Here is a 20,217-nt window from a genome sequence, read left to right as displayed (position 1 = left end):
AAGTCTCTGCCGTTATTCATGAGATGTGAATTTCACCTGCTTTCTCTTTCATTTCAGCCCAATACCATCCAGCTGCTAAGTAAAACATCTTCTCTTTCTTGGAAACCAGAACAATAAACAAAGCAGTGGTGAAGAAGCATCACTCACACACTTTGTAAGTTGAAGTTATTAATATCATTTATTCATCTTTGTTATACACCTTTTTGTCAGCTATAATCAATATAATGACTTTCTGTTTCTGTTAGCATCAACATTCTGGATTGTTGGTATCTTTGTAAGGGTTAACTTGCAAACTTGCTGTTTGAAGGTGTGATGTAGACACCTGTTACAAGTTTAGCAGGGAAATAAAAGCTTCCCTCCTTGATACTGGTGTAAGCACACGCAATAGAAAGTATCACAGCCAACTTTTGATGAGTGCTCATGATCATGAACATCTAGGGCCTGATCTATTAAAGGTTTGTGTGTATTCAAACATGTGCAAACTTCATCTACTTAACTCCTGCGCAGGGTCTCTGGAGGTCTGGTCTTGGGCACAGTTGGGTTTTCCAACAGGACATTGACCCCAAACACACCTCAAAAGTGGTAAAGGAATGGCTAACTCAGGCTACAATGAAGGTTTTAGAATGGCCTTCCCAAAGTCCTGACTTAAACGTGTGGACAATGCTGAAGAAAAATGTCCATGTCAGGAAACCAAGAAATTTAGATGAACTGCACCAATTTTGTCAGGCGGAGTGGTCAAAAACCAAAAGCGCCTTATTGCAGTGAAACTTGCCAAGGGACATGTAAGCAAATATTAACATTGCTGTATGTACACTTTTGACCCAGCAGATTTGCTCACATTGTCAGTAGACCCATAATAAATTCATAAAAGAAGCAAACTTCATGAATGTTTTTGTGAGCAACAAGTATGTGCTCCAATCACTACATCACACAAAATAGTAGTTGTAGAAATGATTGGAAACTGAAGACAGCCATGACATGATGTTCTTTACAAGTGTATGTAAACTTTTGACCTGACTAAGACACTGGAGGGCTGCTTGCACATGAGCCTTGAAGCCAAGCTGAACCTGTTTGGAGACTTAGTCTTAGACTAGTCAGGAAGTAGAAGAGCAGAATTCCCAGCTGCAAAGATGTGATATGAGTGAAGATGGACTTCCTTCACCAGAGTGAGGTGTGGGCTTAGCATGAGCAGCGTAAGCAGCTCACGGTGCGTTTTGTGCTCCGCCAGCTGGTGACGGTGGTAACCAGCTCTCAGAGAGACGTGAAGGCTGAAGGCTGAAGGCTGAAGGCTGAGTGACACACGGCACAGTGAGGACTTTGCTTTTTCACGCACCTCCAAATGTTCTTCTGACTTTGTGTGAAGATGATGTTCACTCTGCCACATGCTAACATCTGCACCTGCTTTTGTTGGGAATGTGCTGTGACCATGAAAATTATCAAAATATACAGGAACCACATCAAAATCACATAGAAATTAGAGGCTTCCGGTCTGATAAGGTAGGGGACAGACGTGCGAGAGGAGGGCTCCGGTCAAACTTTTCATCTACTCTTTAAGTCTAACTACTTTACGGTGTTGTTTTTTTCTTTTTGGCTGATGCACCCTTTTTTTTTGTGCAAAATACTGTGGTTATTGCGACGGAATGAGCAACTTGAAGACAAAGCCGACAACAGCAACAACTCGAGCAGCTAGCGTCTCAGCTAAGCTAGCTAACATGGCGGCCGCAACAGCTTCAGGGTCGGAAGACAAGAGAGCCGAACTCGAGGGTCAACCCGACCCAGTCACCAAGAACGACATCGAGGCTCTCCTCAAAAAACAGCGCGATAGCTTCAAGGCTGATATGACTTTTTTGATTCAACAGTCGACTGAGTCCCTGAAGCAATCAGTCGATTCATTAGGACAACAGGTGACGTCATTTAACAGCCGTCTGACTAAAACCAAAGTCACAGTGGGTGAAAACTTTGAAAAACTCACCGAGATGGAAGCTGCTGTGATGTCTCTACAGTCCCAAACTACGGTGCTCCTGGAACGAGTGGACGACCTCGAGAACCGGTCCCGCCGCTCCAATTTGAGAATGATCAACATCCCAGAGGGAAGCGAGAAAGAACAGGACCCGACCAAATTTGCGTCTGACTTGTTGATGACGATAACGGGTCCTGATGTTTTCAGCAGCCCACCGGAGATGGAGAGAGCTCACCGCTCCCTTGGTCCCAGACCACTGGATGCTGGCGCCGGAAAACCGCGGACCTTCATAGTTAAATTTCCCCGTTTCCAGGAGAAAGAAAAAGTCCTCAAATGGGCCAGACAACACAAGATGGATTACCGCGGCACCGAGCTGAGAGTTTACCCGGACATCAGCCCTGCTTTGGCCAAGAAACGAGCTGCTTTCAACCCCGTCAAAAATATGCTCTACCTGAAAGGAATAAAGTTCCGCTTGCTGCATCCCGCCCGTCTCCAGGTGTCCTTCAGAAATGAAAACTTGTACTTTGATTCTCCACAAAAAGCCCAGGACTTCTACGACGAGCGCATCGCTCCCACAGGTTAGTGGAAGATGACTTTGTATAGAAGGCGTTTCAGGCCAAAAGTACGTTGAAGAGGACATTAACGGGTGCGTCAGAAAAACAATGGACATTGTTTATTCAGGCTTGCAGGCAACTAATCATCCTGTTGTGGAACTTATTTGAGGTATGGTTATATCTGTCGGTCAATTTTTGCACTGCAACTTTTCTCTTTTTTTTTTTTTTTTCCTTTTCTGTAAATTTTTTCCTTAAAAGTTATGACTACCTTAAATATTATAAATTGTAATTTTTATTTCTCTATTTTATCTAATTTTTTCAGTCTGAAACGGTCACTTACCAGGGGCTACTTATTATTGTTATCATCATTTATTTATCTATTTTATTTTATTTAAGAGAGGATAATTGTTTTTTTTTTTTTTTTTTTTCCCCCCTCTCCCATTATTATTTTCTATATATAATTGTGCTGCCAATATGGCGGCTATTTCTATTTAAGTGGCACCTACTGTACATTATAGACACACTTGCAGATACAGGAGCCCTACCTGCTCGGTGATATTAGTGCACATATTAATGTTATACGGAAGTAACAGAGTTTATGGAGTCCCGCTGCTAGTTCTAGTTCTTAGAACAAGCTTAGGGTGGTTTAGGAGTGTTTGTTTTCTGTTTCTATGGGTTTTGTTTTGGGGTTTTTGTGTGTTAGGTCCTACAAATTTGTTTTTTCTTTTAGTCCTGTCTGTATGTTAATACCACTTCCTTCTACAAGGCATTGTGTCATCTCACCATATTTTTTACAAATGTGATTATGGCTAATACAAACAAAAAAGGGTTATCTTGCTTGAGATTTGTTTCTTGGAACGTTAAAGGGATCAACGGCCAAGTCAAAAGAGGTAGAGTATTTTCCCATTTAAAACATCTTAAAACTGAAATTGCTTTTCTACAAGAGACTCACCTGACCACTAAGGATCACCATAGATTAAAGGCCTCATGGGTTGGACAATCTTTTCACTCAAATTTCAGCAACAAAGCAAGGGGTACAGCTATTTTAATACACAAAAGAACCCAATTTAGCCCAACAAAAGTCATAACTGTCCATCAAGGTTGTTTTGTAATAGTCTCAGGTTCTCTTAACAATATGTCTGTTGTCCTTGCCAACCTTTATGCACCCAATTGGGATGATGAAGCTTTTATTAGGAAAGTGTTTTCATTTTTGCCTGACCTTAGTTCCCATCACTTAATATTGGGGGGTGACCTGAACTGTGCAATAGACCCGTTGAATTGAATTGAATTGAATTATATTTATATAGCGCTTTTCTCTAGTGACTCAAAGCGCTTTACATAGTTAAACCCAATATCTAAGTTACATTTAAACCAGTGTGGGTGGGACTGGGAGCATGTGGGTAAAGTGTCTTGCCCAAGGACACAACGGCAGTAACTAGGATGGCGGAAGCGGGAATCGAACCTGCAACCCTCAAGTTGCTGGCACGGCCACTCTACCAACCGAGCTATACCGCTATACCGCCCCACTAGACAAATCTAGTCCAAGGCAGGGCCCCCCATTAAAAATGGCCAAAACAATTTCAAAACTCTTGAGTCAAATAGGTTGTGTGGACCCGTGGTGCTTTTTTTACCCAGATAAAAAACAATTCTCTTTTTATTCCCAGGTCCATAAAACTTTTTCAAGGATTGACTACTTTTTCATAGATGATAATCTCCTTCCGGTTGTCGATAATGTAGAATATTCAACAATAGTGATATCTGACCATGCTCCATTGTTACTTGATCTTTCGTTTACACTCTTAAAAAAAACGCAGACTCCATGGAGGTTTAATTGCACACTACTCAATGATGACGGATTCTGCAAAACAATTTCCAAAGCGATATCAATCAATCAATCAATGTTTACTTATATAGCCCTAAATCACTAGTGTCTCAAAGGGCTGCACAAACCACCACGACATCCTCGGTAGGCCCACATAAGGGCAAGGAAAACTCACACCCAGTGGGACGTCGGTGACAATAATGACCCAGTGGGACGTCGGTGACAATGATGACTATGAGAACCTTAGAGAGGAGGAAAGCAATGGATGTCGAGCGGGTCTAACATGATACTGTGAAAGTTCAATCCACAATGGATCCAACACAGTCGCGAGAGTCCAGTCCAAAGCGGATCCAACACAGCAGCGAGAGTCCCGTTCACAGCGGAGCCAGCAGGAAACCATCCCAAGCGGAGGCGGATCAGCATCGCAGAGATGTCCCCAGCCGATACACAGGCAAGCAGTACATGGCCACCGGATCGGACCGGACCCCCACCACAAGGGAGAGTGGGACATAGAAGAAAAAGAAAAGAAACGGCAGATCAACTGGTCTAAAAAGGGAGTCTATTTAAAGGCTAGAGTATACAAATGAGTTTTAAGGTGAGACTTAAATGCTTCTACTGAGGTGGCATCTCGAACTGTTACCGGGAGGGCATTCCAGAGTACTGGAGCCCGAACGGAAAACGCTCTATAGCCCGCAGACTTTTTTTGGGCTTTGGGAATCACTAACAAGCCGGAGTCCTTTGAATGCAGATTTCTTGCCGGGACATATGGTACAATACAATCGGCAAGATAGGATGGAGCTAGACCGTGTAGTATTTTATACGTAAGTAGTAAAACCTTAAAGTCACATCTTAAGTGCACAGGAAGCCAGTGCAGGTGAGCCAGTACAGGCATAATGTGATCAAACTTTCTTGTTCTTGTCAAAAGTCTAGCAGCCGCATTTTGTACCAACTGTAATCTTTTAATGCTAGACATGGGGAGACCCGAAAATAATACGTTACAGTAGTCGAGACGAGACGTAACAAACGCATGGATAATGATCTCAGCGTCTTTAGTGGACAGAATGGAGCGAATTTTAGCGATATTACGGAGATGAAAGAAGGCCGTTTTAGTAACGCTTTTAATGTGTGCCTCAAAGGAGAGAGTTGGGTCGAAGATAATACCCAGATTCTTCACCGTGTCGCCTTGTTTAATTGTTTGGTTGTCAAATGTTAGAGTTGTATTATTAAATAGAGTTCGGTGTCTAGCAGGACCGATAATCAGCATTTCCGTTTTTTTGGCGTTGAGTTGCAAAAAGTTAGCGGACATCCATTGTTTAATTTCATTAAGACACGCCTCCAACTGACTACAATCCGGCGTGTTGGTCAGCTTTAGGGGCATGTAGAGTTGGGTGTCATCAGCATAACAGTGAAAGCTAATACCGTATTTGCGTATGATGTCACCTAGCTCGTCTTTACTCTGGGAGACATTAAAGGTCGTAGTCCGGGGAGAGATTATTTCTTATTCAGCAAGACAAAACAAATTGAGAAGACAAAAACAGGAGCAGCTCATGGCAAGTATAACAGAATTGGACAAAAAGCTATCAGTAACTCCATACCCTGAACTGGTTAAAGATAGACAAAATCTGCAAATGAACTACAATTTATTGTCAACACAAGAAACTGAAAAATTACTTTTACGATCGCGTGGCTTCCTGTACGAGCACGGTGAGAAGGTAGGGCGCCTTCTATCACGCCAAATTAAAAGCCTGTCAGCATCTCGGCAAATTCGACAAATCAGAACCCCCACTGGTGAACTAAAAGTCACTCCTTCAGTCATTAATGACACCTTCAAATCATTCTACTCTGAACTGTATACTTCACACTGCGCTGTTGATAAAACAATCATGATGAGTTTCCTGGATAACTTGAAATTTCCATCCATAACTACTACTCAAGAGAGCACTTTGGATCAACCTTTAGTGAGCCGGGAAATTGTAGATTCAATTAAACTAATGCAGAGCGGCAAGGCCCCTGGCCCAGATGGCTATCCTACAGAGTTCTATAAAAAATTCTCAGATAAATTGACTCCTCTCCTTTTAAATATGTACAGTGACTCTCTGGATCGGGGTACTTTGCCTCGAACTCTCACCGAAGCGTCAATAACTTTATTATTAAAACCAGGCAAAATAGACTCCGATTGTAGTTCTTACCGTCCCATCTCGCTCTTAAACGCTGATTATAAGATTTTAGCTAAAGCACTGGCCCTTCGCCTTGAATCAATTTTACCAAACATCATATCACCTGACCAAACTGGGTTTATGAAAAACCAACACTCTTTTTCCAACATTCGTTGCCTTCTTAACATTATTTTCTCTCCAGCACCCGAGGAGACGCCAGAAGTGGTGGTCTCTTTGGATGCGGAGAAAGCTTTCGACAGGGTGGAATGGGGATATTTATTAGAGGTCTTAAAGAGGTTTAACATTGGGTCCAAATATATATCTTGGATAGCACTTCTATACTCTTCTCCTAGGGCTGCCGTAAGCACAAATGGGATGTTATCCCAATTTTTCACACTTGGCAGAGGCACACGCCAGGGGTGCCCTCTAAGCCCATTATTATTTGTTACTGCAATCGAACCCTTGTCCATTGCACTTAAATCGGCTGGTATCAGTAAAGGAATCCATAGATGCGGTGTAGAACTCACACATTCTCTATACGCAGATGATTTACTATTGTTTATATCTGATCCAATCTCTACCGTTCCAAATATTATTGAATTGCTTAACAATTTTGGATCATTCTCTGGCTATAAATTGAATTTCGCTAAGAGTGAATGCTTCCCTGTGAATAATTTGGCCCTTGAGATCCCTGAGGGAAATTTCCCATTCAGAATGTCCAGGAACAGCTTCAAGTACTTAGGTGTACATATTTGTCGTAAGCTACCAGCTCTCTACAAGGACAATTTTCCACCCCTAATCGACAAACTTAAATTAGATTTGGAAAGGTGGAATGATTTACACATAACTATAGCTGGCAGGGTAAACTGCGTCAAAATGAATGTGCTTCCTCGATTTTTGTATCTGTTTCAATGTTTGCCTATCTTTTTACCCAAATCCTTTTTTTGCATAATAAACAAACTAATTTCATCCTTTATATGGAAAGGCAAGACTCCCAGGATTAGGAGAGAATTCCTGCAAAGGCATAGGTCCGTAGGTGGTTTATCACTCCCTGATCTAAAACACTACTATTGGGCAGCTAACATACACAAAATTACTCTCTGTATCCAAGAACCTGAATTAATTTGGTGCAAATCTGAAGCTAGTTCCTGTTCTACCTCACTCTTGGATCTGCTTACATCAAAATTACCTTATCGACCATCCCAATTTACTTGTAGTCCAATTGTCATTTCTACCCTTAGAATCTGGTCTCAATTTAGAAATACTTTTGGCCTGCAGGGCTTATGCAACCATAGCCCCATTCATAATAACCACCTATTTCTCCCTCCTAGCACAGATGTAGCGTTTTCTCTATGGAAGCAGTCAAACCTTAGCAGGCTAAAAGACTTATATATTGGTGATGTTTTCACTAGTTTCAGTGAACTATGTGAAAAATTTGACCTACCAAAATCTCACCTATTTCGATACTTTCAGGTTCGTAATTTTGTTAAATCAAATAGTCTCTCTTTCCCTAACACTCCACCAAATTCGCTAACTGATTCAATTTTAGATATTCCCACAAATCAAAAAGGCCTAATTTCCAAAATCTACACCATAATCCCCCAGTTTGGTAAAACATCTCTTGATAAAATCAGAGGGAATTGGGAAGAAGAGCTTGGCAGAGCCATAGATGATGGAGATTGGGATTCTGCCTTAACCCAAATTAACAACAGTACATCCTGTTCAAGGCTTAAATTTAATACAATTTAAGGTAGTCCACCGTATTTATTTCACTAATTCCAAACTCTCCAAAATATATCCCAATATCTGGGATACTTGTAACAGATGTCACATGTCACCTGCTAACATGACGCACATGTTTTGGTCTTGTCCCCATTTGCTTGATTACTGGACAACTATTTTCAAACACCTTGCTAAGGCACTGGATTTAAATCTGACACCATGTGCAGAAATGGCTATTTTTGGGACGGTATCAGATCCCCAAATAAAGAGAACATTTAAGGATAGTATAGCCTTTGCATCCTTATTAGCACGTAGGAGAATTTTGCTGGAGTGGAAGTCACCTTTCTGCCCCAAAGCCTCCTTATGGCTTAAAGACCTTATGATGCATTTAGATCTGGAAAAAATAAAGTTCAATCTTAGGGGGGCACCTGAGAAGTTTTATTTTGTTTGGGGCTGTATGCTTGACTACATAGCCAAATTAAAGACGCTACAGGACACATGAGAAAGTTCACCTTTCATAAACCAGCTTTTTATTTATTTTTTTATATTTATTCCTGGTGTATATTTACTATCTGCCTATGTTGAGAAGAAAGTGATGTACTAATTATTTTCCATTTGTGACTGTACCTTTTAACTTATGTAGGACCTGGGGAGGAGGGGGGTTTATGTGTGTATGGGGTATGGGTTGGGTTGCTGTTCTTGGAAGTGGGTGGGGAAAAAAGGGGGAAAATGTGTTGATTGTTCTATTGTACATTGTAATACCTGTCAAATTCAATAAAAACATTTAAAAAAAAATCACATAGAAATTATAAACCAAAAGAGAAAAATTAAAACTTATATTATTTTGTTTTGGAACATCTCATGGTTAAGCCACCTGGCTGTTCCAGGATGCTTTGTGCACTGGAACACAGAGAGATGTCTCCATCGCTGAGGGACCTCATCACACTTGGACTTTTCTTTCACATCTGCACAATTTACATGATGTCTTCTTTGGCTGTTTAAGGCTGAGAAAACACCTTCAATCTGCATCTTTCAACAATATTTTGCCAGTGAATCATGTTGATGTTGATCTTTGTGTCCATGTAGTTGTGATGTCATCATTTGGGGCTCATGTGTCATCACATTGACAAGGATTTCTTCTTTCCTTTTCAAACCAATAGACAGCTGCTTATCAGTGAATATCACCTTGTGTCACATCTCATCATTATTTTTACTAATATTTTGCAACATTAGTACCATTTTTTCAGTACTGTTGTATGTTAATGTTAATTGTTTTTGATGTAACATTTAAGAATGATGATTATGAGAATTGCTGTCCAGTTGTTATATCTTGTTTCCTGATGACATTAGTCTCATTTGCAATGCAGTTGCACTTCCAAGACCATTGGATGGCAGCACTCTATAACTATTTATGCTATGTTGTCAAACTAGAAAGTAGCTTTTTTTCCAGGAAGAATAATTAGTTAAGTTGCGCCCTACAAACTGTCAATACTGTAAAAATAGCTCTCATTACACAAAACTGTAAATTCAAACTATAATCTTAATTGTTGTTTCCTTTACCAAATTCCAAGGTGTTGAAATCGCCATGTAAAATCCTTCATGTAAATAGTAGCCTGTCTTTGGCAAATCTTCTGTAAATTACCATTAAGCGAGCGCATTTTGAAAGAGTGTCGCATTACTTTAAGTTTGAGCGTTTTTCTATTAAGCACACTGTCGAAAATGGCAAGGTGACTTAGAGGGAGTTTGGCTGAGTCCGGCCTGAGTGCTGCTTGAATGATTGTTTACGTGAGCCCGTGTTTAGTCTGAAAGCAGTCATGACCAGTCTGAAACCGGACATGACGTCACATGCAACATAGGTATCCAACTATGGCACCGTTTGTGTCAAGTTCTTCAGGTTTTTTTTTCTGCAGCCGTGCTCAAACTTGAAAGGGCCAGTGGGACTCAAAAAGGACACAAAGGGACAACTCAATCTTCTTTCCTTGTGATTTATTGATATTTGATTTGAAGCAATCAAATAAACTGGGTTTCGGCGTAAATGAATGGATGAAATGAATGAATAGTCGAATAGTCTGTAGTTAAATAGTAGAATAGTTGATTAGTGGTGGGTTGATTAGCTGAATTGTAGAATAGCCGATTAGTGGGATAGTAGGATAGGCGATTAGGGCAATTCGGGTGATTAGGGTGACTAGGTTGATAACCTTAATCAAACAGAAAAAAAAAAGAACACTGTTTCATAAACATACATCAAAATACATTATTTGCTTTCTTTTTAAATCAATCCAAACAAAATTCATTCCCACTGATAGGGACTAGGTTTAAGAATAAACTTAAACATTTCCAATAATATGAATGAAATTAAACTCAAACATTTCAAGAATAAACTTAAACATCACTGATAACTTTTAAATTTACTTTCAGTCAACTTAAACAATGTGTAAACATCAGTGAAATTTCTCCTTTAAACATTTCCCCAGTGAAATTATTTTCTTGAAACATTCCCCTCAGTCCAAACAAACATTTTCTTTCCTTTGGTTTTCTCACCAGTTGTGTCTTCTGAGTCCACACAAGAGCTGTCTTCCTTCCTCTCAGCAGCATGTCAAAAGGGCTGACTGACTGAAGCTCAAACATTTTAAGCATGTGCTCTGAGCAGGTGAACAGGTGAACTCAATCAAGCCAATCTGGTGGAAGCAGGTGGAGATGTTCAGCCCTCAGCTCTCACTGTTGCCCCTTCAGGCCTGGAGTGTGCTCTGCAAATCACTGGTGTTTGTGCTGCTCTGTCTTTTGACTTGACAGTTTGGTTTTACGTGAATTGATAGAACCGTAAGTACAAAAGTACGGAATTGGGTAGCCAACCTTACCAGTTAGTGTGACGGAGGGGGACAGTGACACAAGATTTTTATGACAAAGCATTGCCAAATATTAATATTTATAGAAAATATTTGCTGTTATTTCCGTCCCTTTTTGCACATTCATATTTTTGCTTGATTGCCAAACATGCCGAGGATGTCATTTGGGAAGTAAACAAGGTAGGCCGTTCATATACTCTTGATATTCAGTGTTTTATGTGTACAATGTTTCATGTACATTCTGGGGGTTTTATTCAGTAAAAACTTGTTATATACAATTCTGTTTGGAGGTGCTTTGTCATTACACACATGATAACACTTTTAGCTTGCAGTCATGCAAAACAAGTATTAAATGATCTTAATCAAGCCTTTACCATGTCTGAAAAGTGACAATCAAAAATAGTTTGTCAATTGTCAACAGAATGAATGAAGGACAGAGCTTTTTATTAAAATACAATATTTGGTAGAAATCACAGCAAATTTAAGAGAATCAAATAACGTAATTCACCTGTTCTTCTGTTGATGCTAGTAGTGGAATGGTATACACATCTGCTGTGTGTGACAGTGGGTGTGGGTACGATTCCAGGTCTGGATGGGAAGGTAAACTTTGATCTGAATCATTATGATTGTTGTGCTGTGGCGACTTCTCATGGGATGAAAATGAAAGACATTTACTGATTTAATTTTGTTAATCAATCAATGTTTATTTATATAGCCCTAAATCACGAATGTCTCAAAGGACTGTACAAACCACTAGAACTACGACATCCTCGGAAGAACCCACATAAGGGCAAGGAAAACACACACACAGTGGGACGCCAGTGACAATGATGACTCTGAGAAACCTTGGAGAGGACCTCAAATGTGGCCAACCCCCCCTCTGGAGTGTTATTTTGCACTCCAGCATGAATTATTTGATCATGTTTTTATGACCATGTGTTCTTATTACCCCAAGACGTGTCTAATTAAATACAGGTTTCAGTTAAATAGTAAAACATGTTTTTCACATTGTCACGTTCAAACATTAATGACATTTATTAAACAACACAGAAAGCAAGGAAATAAACAGAGACAGAATTCAATTTTGCTCAATTTGAGGAGAAACGTGTTGACCTGTAACCTCTTACAGTGTCACCCACGCTCTCACGGAAAAAGGTTCACGTCTCCTCCTTTATTTGGATATTCCCTGTTTACATAACAACAGCTGTTTCTAAAGGAATGGGGGCTATGTAAACAGCCATTAACACAAAAGAAAAAGATGCCTTGGGCTTGGACTGGTTTTGGATCGAGCTTGGGCAAGTCTTGGATCACAATAGACAACCTCTCCCGTCTCCTCCCATCGTACACAGCGTAATTTTCCAAGCCTTTGGCTTTGTGCAACAAAGACAGCTTTCGTCTGTTCACTGGGAATTCAGAGAACGGAAAGTTGTTTTGATAATCTACAAACCTTTTTTTTGACATTCATAAATAAAGAAGGCAAAAACAAGCAAACAAACAGAAAAATCACCATGCCAACAAAATGTCTCCCACGTATTCTCTCAGAGAGTTGTCAAGCCTACATGTGATGGATATGGCCTGCCAGTTAAAAAGTTTGCCCAAGTTATTCTAGTCACTTATGCACAGATGAGATGTGTCGGCCTCAAAATATTACTTTGCATCACTTTTTGGCAACCAACAATTCATTGATTAAATTAATACATCCAAACACTTTATTGATATGTATGATGTGCATGAACAAAGAACAGTTGATGTTGTATGTAGCTTATAAACAAGGAAGAGGTTTGTAACACATCAACATCAACAAGTCCTTTAAAATCTCATTAATGTCACGGGAATGGCCAAATCTTTCACATTTCAAACCGAGCAAAGGCTTAAGATAATGCTACTTTTGTTTAAGAAATGCTTTGCAGGTACAATAGTCTGGATAAACCTGCTTTCATATCAATTTTAAAGAGACTATCTTTTATACTTTATATTTGAGTCGACTATATCTACTGTCATTCTAGCAGTGACGTGCTGTCAGGGAGGCGAGTGAGGCTGTGCCTCACCTGCCAGGTGGCTTAACCATGAGATGTTCCAAAACAAAATAATAAAATAAAATAAGTTTTAATTTTTCTCTTTTGGTTTATAATTTCTATGTGATTTTGATGTGGTTCCTGTATATTTTGATAATTTTCATGGTCAAAATTGCGGAAATTCCATGTTTCCTGATCAAAACAACGCAGCATACGAGAAGTGAGGCAGACACAGGCGGAGCCTCCACGGCTACACACAGTGTATATTGGCCGTGTGTGTACGAGGGGGCGCATCCTTGTTGCCTCAGGGAAAAGGCAGGCCATGAGGCAGCAAGTACCTCTGCCTCAAGGTAGGGGGCGATATTTTGTCAACTTGCAGTTCAATGCCTCAGCAGTACTCTAACTCGCCACACTGGGAGAAGTGGGGGTGTTCGCGTAGAATGTACAGTAGTATGGACCATAGGACAGGACGAAGAAGTCGCGTTAAGAAGCTGTAGAGGCCTAAGATGCTCTACTAGTCTGCTGGAAATCCAAAGAAAACGAACGAGTAAAAAGCAAAATGGCGTTTGACAGGGAAGGCCTAAACGTGGCCACTGGCCATAATTGTTTCTCTATTTGTATTTAGTGCATACATGTACACATATATGTGTCGTGTCGTAGATGAAACGTTGTTAGTCATTGTTTGTCAGCGGTAACATTAGTCTGAGCGCACTTTATCTGGTTTTACCATGAATTGATTAACGTGGACCCTGACTTAAACGAGTTGAAAAACTTATTGGGGTGTTACCATTTAGTGGTCAATTGTACGAAATATGTACTGAACTGTGCAATCTACTAATAAAAGTTTCAATCAATCAATCAATCAATCAGTCTTGTGCTAGTTAGCTTAGCTCGTTAGCAGCTAACAAAGAGACACGGACATAGATAAATAACCATAACCCAACTTTGGGAAGTTGACATTAAAAGGGACCGAATGTCCCTTTGGGACAGAGGACCCTATTGAATTTCTAGCATTTTATTCTTTCTTTCTTTCTTTCTTTCTTCTTTCTTTCTTTCTTTCTTCATTATTATTCCACAGCTTTGAGCTATAATTTGACCCCCTTAACATGCTTCAAAACTCACCAAATTTGACATACAAATCAGGACTGGCGAACATTGCAATTTAATCAAAAAACCTAACCCCAAAACTACAAATTGTGCTCTAGCGCCCCCTAGGAAGAAAACACAGACAAAACTGCCTGTACATGCATATATATATATATATATATATATATATATATATATACATATAGTACATATTATAAATATGCATATATAGCTATATTTTATATATGTATATCTATATATACATATATAAAATATAGCTATATATGCATATTTATAATTTGTACTCTATATATACATATATAGCTATATATATATCTATATGTATATATATATATATATATATATATATATATATATATATATATATATATATATATATATACATATATATCTATACATATATATATATATATATATATATATATATATATATATATATATATATATATATATATATATATATATATATATATATATATGTCTTGATTGGATTATCCAGAGAATAGTGCTCGATACCGTGGTAGAGCGCAATATGTAGGTGTGGGAAAAAAATCACAAGACTACTTCATCTCTACAGATCTGTTTCATGAGGGGTTCCCTCAATCATCAGGAGATTTTAATGGAAGCATTCACATACAATGGTTTATATAGGGCTCAGAGTGGGTGGGTACAGGCAGGCGTAGGGGTGTGGTGATTGGCTCATGTGTTACCTAGGAGGTGTTTCCGTCTGTGGCGGCATGTTGAAATGATTTCACTGCGCTTGTTGAGGGATGATAGCTCTGGATGATATATAATAAACAGTTTCTCTTTTAAGCATAGGTTGCATCTTTTATTACCACTGTTGTAAGGTGTGCTGGATGCAAGAATTTGCCATGTTATTGAATATACAACATTATTGTCTTTGAGGTTCCAAATGTGTTTGCTGAGTTCTGTAGAATTCTGCAAAGTCTGGTTTCTAAAGGAGCCCTTGTGAATATTCCATCTTGTTTTGAACGCTCCTTCGGTTAATCCTACGTACGTGTCGGATGTGTTAATGTCCTTGCGTATTACCTTTGCTTGGTAAACGACATCATCTGGTACAATCCGCCATTCAGCAAAAACGTCTCAACCAACATCGGCCGCAAGTTCCTCACTCTGATCGACAAACACTTCCCCAAAGGCAATACCCTAAGAAAAATATTCAACAAGAACAACATTAAATTGAGCTACAGCTGTATGAATAACATGCAACAAATCATTTCAAACCACAACAAAGCAATTGCAAAAGGACTGCCTACCCCCAGACTAAACGACTCTGAAACCAATAATGAATGTAACTGTCGCAAGAAACCTGATTGCCCTCTCAACGGAAGGTGCTTACAGACATCAGTCGTTTACCAAGCAAAGGTAATACGCAAGGACATTAACACATCCGACACGTACGTAGGATTAACCGAAGGAGCGTTCAAAACAAGATGGAATAATCACAACGCCTCCTTTAGAAACCAGACTTTGCAGAATTCTACAGAACTCAGCAAACACATTTGGAACCTCAAAGACAATAATGTTGAATATTCAATAACATGGCACATTCTTGCATCCAGCACACCTTACAACAGTGGTAATAAAAGATGCAACCTATGCTTAAAAGAGAAACTGTTTATTATATATCATCCAGAGCTATCATCCCTCAACAAGCGCAGTGAAATCATTTCAACATACCGCCACAGACGGAAACACCTCCTAGGTAACACATGAGCCAATCACCACACCCTACGCCTGCTTGTACCCACCCACTCTGTGCTCTATATAAACCATTGTATGTGAATGCTTCCATTAAAATCTCCTGATGATTGAGGGAACCCCTCATGAAACAGATCTGTAGAGATGAAGTAGTCTTGTGGTTTTTTTCCCACACCTACATATATATATATATATATATATATATATATATATATACTGTATATATATATATATATATATATATATATATATATATATATATATATATATATATATATATATATATATATATATATATATATATATATATATATATATATATATGGTCCACGTCTTGGACCATGTCATATTCTGGTTTTGTCTCCATTTTGTTATCATCCTGTGTTGTATTCGATGTCTTTGGTTCCCGGTGGCACTTCCTGTTTGGTTTCTGTTGTCATGGTTACTCATTTAGTGTCACCTGTTTCTTGTTTGTCGTCACGCACCTGATTTGATTAGTTATCTCCTTATTTAAGACCGCACTTGTTTGTCATTCGTTCTCGGACTATAGTTTGCTACACGCAACAAGTGACATCTCTCTTCCCGCATTGTGGTAACTATCTTTTTTCACCCTATTAGCTTCCGTGCTATTTTGTTTGTTTACTTGTCCCTAGTTTACATACTAGCGCTTTCTGTTCATTCTAGCTTCCACGCTAGTTCTGTTTGTTTTGTCTTTAGTGCCTATGTGCCAGTATTTCTGTTATTAGTTTGTTCTTGTAGTTAGGAATAAATCATCATTCCTACCTTAACGCTGTGTTCCATCTCTGCTGCACCACGAGAACGCAAACACACGCGGCGATGCCACCCAGACGTCACAGTATAGTCCGAGCTAGTCAACGTTCTCTAGCAGCAGAAATAGAGGCTTTCGATGTGCATAGGGGGCAGATAGTCCAAGCGATGCAGGCAGGGACTTATTGCCACACGCCAGAGTGGACCTGGGAGCCTGAACGTCTTCAGGCTTCACCCGACGCCTCTCGGCTCGCTGCGGTCCCGGTCCGCATACGTCAGTGAAAGCAGAAGTCAGGGAGGAGGACTTCACCTCGCGATAGTGACGCGTCAGCCCCGCCATCCCTCTTTCACGGACGCAGCCACCTCCAACCCGTCCAAGACTCTTCTCCCATGTCTGGTAACTCTTTTTTTTTATTCCTCATCTCACTCCTCAGTCTGGACCTGGTAGTCACAGGTACTGCACCCGTGACGTCAGCCCTCTGACGTTACGTGAACAGAGTGGAGATGAATATTTTTTTTTAGAGCATGCACTCCCTCAGTCGTCCGCAGGGGACGTGAATATCTCCCTTACACTCCTTAAAGACATTTGTTTTCAATCCCAATATAAGTCTTTATTTTCTGAAACCCCTCCACCTGTGACTTGGCCCCCTTCCCCAGTGACTTTTCCTCCCACGCTGTCTACCTCTTTCTGTTCCTCCCCCCACCCACCTCTGGAGGTAGTTGTAGACCATGGAGAGAGCGTCTGGCATCCGCTTGTGGAGGGGGGTGGGCTCATGCTGGTAGCTGTGCCACGGAGGTAGCACAGTGGCGTTCAGCCGAGCCTCTTCCTCCACAAAGACCTCCTCCGCCGGTTTTTCCTCACGTCAGACCGCAGCCTCCTGTACGTCCTCCTCCACCAGTATTCCGGCTAGCACCTCCTAGGCCGCCTCCACCAGCACCACGGCTAGCACAACCTAGGCCGCCTCCCCTGGCACCACGGCTAGCTGTAGCTAGTCCCAGTTCTAGCCCAAGTCACAGTCGCATTCCTAGTCCTGGCCATAGTCACAGTTTGAGTCCTGGTCCTAGCCATAGTCATAGTCTTAGTTATAGTTTTAGTCCTTGTCATAGTCTTAGTCCTTGTCCTAGTCCTTGTCATAGTTCGAGTCCTGGTCCTTGTCTTAGTCTTAGTCATAGTCCCAGTCCCAGTCCTAGTCATAGTCTTGTTCATAGTCTTAGTCCTAGTCACAGTTGTAGTCCTAGTCATAGTTTGAGTTCAAGTCTTAGTCCTAGTCCATGTCAGACTTCTAGTCCAGGTCTGGATTACACTCCAGCACCTGACGTCATGCTGGATCCCACTCCAGCAAGGGACTTCATGCTGGATCCCACTCTAGCACCTGTTCTTCGGCTGAGACCAGTGCCGGCTCCTCGGCTGAGACCAGTGCCGGCTCCTCGGGTGAAACCAGTGCCGGTTCCTCTGCCGGCTTCTGCACCTGCTCCTCTGCCGGCTTCCGCACCTGCTCCTCTGCCGGCGTCTGCACCTGCTCCTCTGCCGGCGTCTGCACCTGCTCCTCTGCCGGCGTCCACGCCTGACTCGTCTGCTGCGGCGTCCACGCCTGACTTGTCTGCTGCGGCGTCCACGCCTGACTCGTCTGCTGCGGCGTCCACGCCTGACTCGTCTGCTGCGGCCCCCACGCCTGACTCGTCTGCTGCGGCCCCCACGCCTGACTCGTCTGCTGCGGCGTCCACGCCTGACTCGTCTGCTGCGGCGTCCACGCCTGACTCGTCTGCTGCGGCGTCCACGCCTGACTCGTCTGCTGCGGCCCCCACGCCTGACTCGTCTGCTGCGGCCCCCACGCCTGACTCGTCTGCTGCGGCGCCCACGCCTGACTCGTCTGCTGCGGCCCCCACGCCTGACTCGTCTGCTGCGGCCCCCACGCCTGACTCGTCTGCTGCGGCGCCCACGCCTGACTCGTCTGCTGCGGCGTCCACGCCTGACTCGTTTGCTGCGGCGTCCACGCCTGACTCGTCTGCTGCGGCGTCCACGCCTGACTCGTCTGCTGCGGCCCCCACGCCTGACTCGTCTGCTGCGGCCCCCACGCCTGACTCGTCTGCTGCGGCGTCCACGCCTGACTCGTCTGCTGCGGCGTCCACGCCTGACTCGTCTGCTGCGGCGTCCACGCCTGACTCGTCTGCTGCGGCCCCCACGCCTGACTCGTCTGCTGCGGCCCCCACGCCTGACTCGTCCGCTGCGGCGCCCACGCCTGACTCGTCTGCTGCGGCCCCCACGCCTGACTCGTCTGCTGCGGCCCCCACGCCTGACTCGTCTGCTGCGGCGCCCACGCCTGACTCGTCTGCTGCGGCGCCCACGCCTGACTCGTCTGCTGCGGCGCCCACGCCTGACTCGTCTGCTGCGGCGCCCACGCCTGACTCGTCTGCTGCGGCGCCCAAGCCTGACTCGTCCTCTGCTGCGGCCCCCACGCCTGACTCGTCTGCTGCGGCCCCCACGCCTGACTCGTCTGCTGCGGCCCCCACGCCTGACTCGTCTGCTGCGGGGCCCACGCCTGACTCATCTGCTGCGGCGCCCACGCCTGACTCGTCTGCTGCGGCGCCCACGCCTGACTCGTCTGCTGCGGCGCCCACGCCTGGTCTGCTGCGGCGCCCACGCCTGACTCGTCTGCTGCGGCGCCCACGCCTGACTCGTCTGCTGCGGCCCCCACGCCTGACTCGTCTGCTGCGGCCCCCACGCCTGACTCGTCTGCTGCGGCCCCCACGCCTGACTCGTCTGCTGCGGGGCCCACGCCTGACTCGTCTGCTGCGGCGCCCACGCCTGACTCGTCTGCTGCGGCGCCCACGCCTGACTCGTCTGCTGCGGCGCCCACGCCTGACTCGTCTGCTGCGGCCCCCACGCCTGACTCGTCTGCTGCGGGGCCCACGCCTGACTCGTCTGCTGCGGCGCCCACGCCTGACTCGTCTGCTGCGGCGCCCACGCCTGACTCGTCTGCTGCGGCGCCCACGCCTGACTCGTCTGCTGCGGCGCCCACACCTGACTCGTCTGCTGCGGCGCCCACGCCTGACTCGTCTGCTGCGACGCCGCCGCCTGTCTCGTCTGCTGCGACGCCGCCGCCTGTCTCTGCGACGCCGCCGCCTGTCTCCGCGACGACGCCGCCTGTCTCCGCGACGACGCCGCCTGTCTCCACGACGACGCCGCCTGTCTCCACGACGACGACGCCGGTCTCCACGACGACGACGATGCCACCTGATTCGGCTGCAGCAACCGCCCCGTCTTCGCCTGCTGCTTTCGGGCCTGCTTTGGCTGCAGTCCCCGCACCCTCGTCTGCAGCTTCCAAGCCTGCCATGACGACGGCGCTGAAGCGCCAAGACTTTCACGGCAGCGGCGTTCCATCCGCCGCCGCCACCTGGCTTGTTCTCGGTGGATTCGGGGACATGCGACCTGGCGACCCTCCATCGTGTCCTCCCTCCGCCCTGCCTTCATGTTTGGACTTTTTTGTGTGGGGGGGTTCATACTGGGACATCTGGGATCTGTCCGTTAGGGGGAGGCTAATGTC

The 20,217-nt window shown here is 43.6% G+C and overlaps 1 long non-coding RNA gene across 1 annotated transcript; it reads left to right on the top strand.

Annotated features, from left to right (window-relative positions):
* Nucleotides 1-971: 971 nt before the first annotated feature.
* Nucleotides 972-9,398, top strand: LOC133546954 (uncharacterized). Its single transcript, XR_009805287.1, has 2 exons — nt 972-1,308; nt 9,102-9,398. It is a non-coding gene; the product is annotated as an uncharacterized LOC133546954 (long non-coding RNA).
* The last annotated feature ends 10,819 nt before the right edge of the window (nt 9,399-20,217 follow it).

This window comes from Nerophis ophidion, unplaced genomic scaffold (assembly GCF_033978795.1).
Source record: "Nerophis ophidion isolate RoL-2023_Sa unplaced genomic scaffold, RoL_Noph_v1.0 HiC_scaffold_52, whole genome shotgun sequence".
Lineage (NCBI taxonomy): Eukaryota > Metazoa > Chordata > Actinopteri > Syngnathiformes > Syngnathidae > Nerophis > Nerophis ophidion.
The sequence above is the reverse complement of the archived record's forward strand: the minus strand, read 5'-3'. Positions and strand labels throughout refer to the sequence as shown.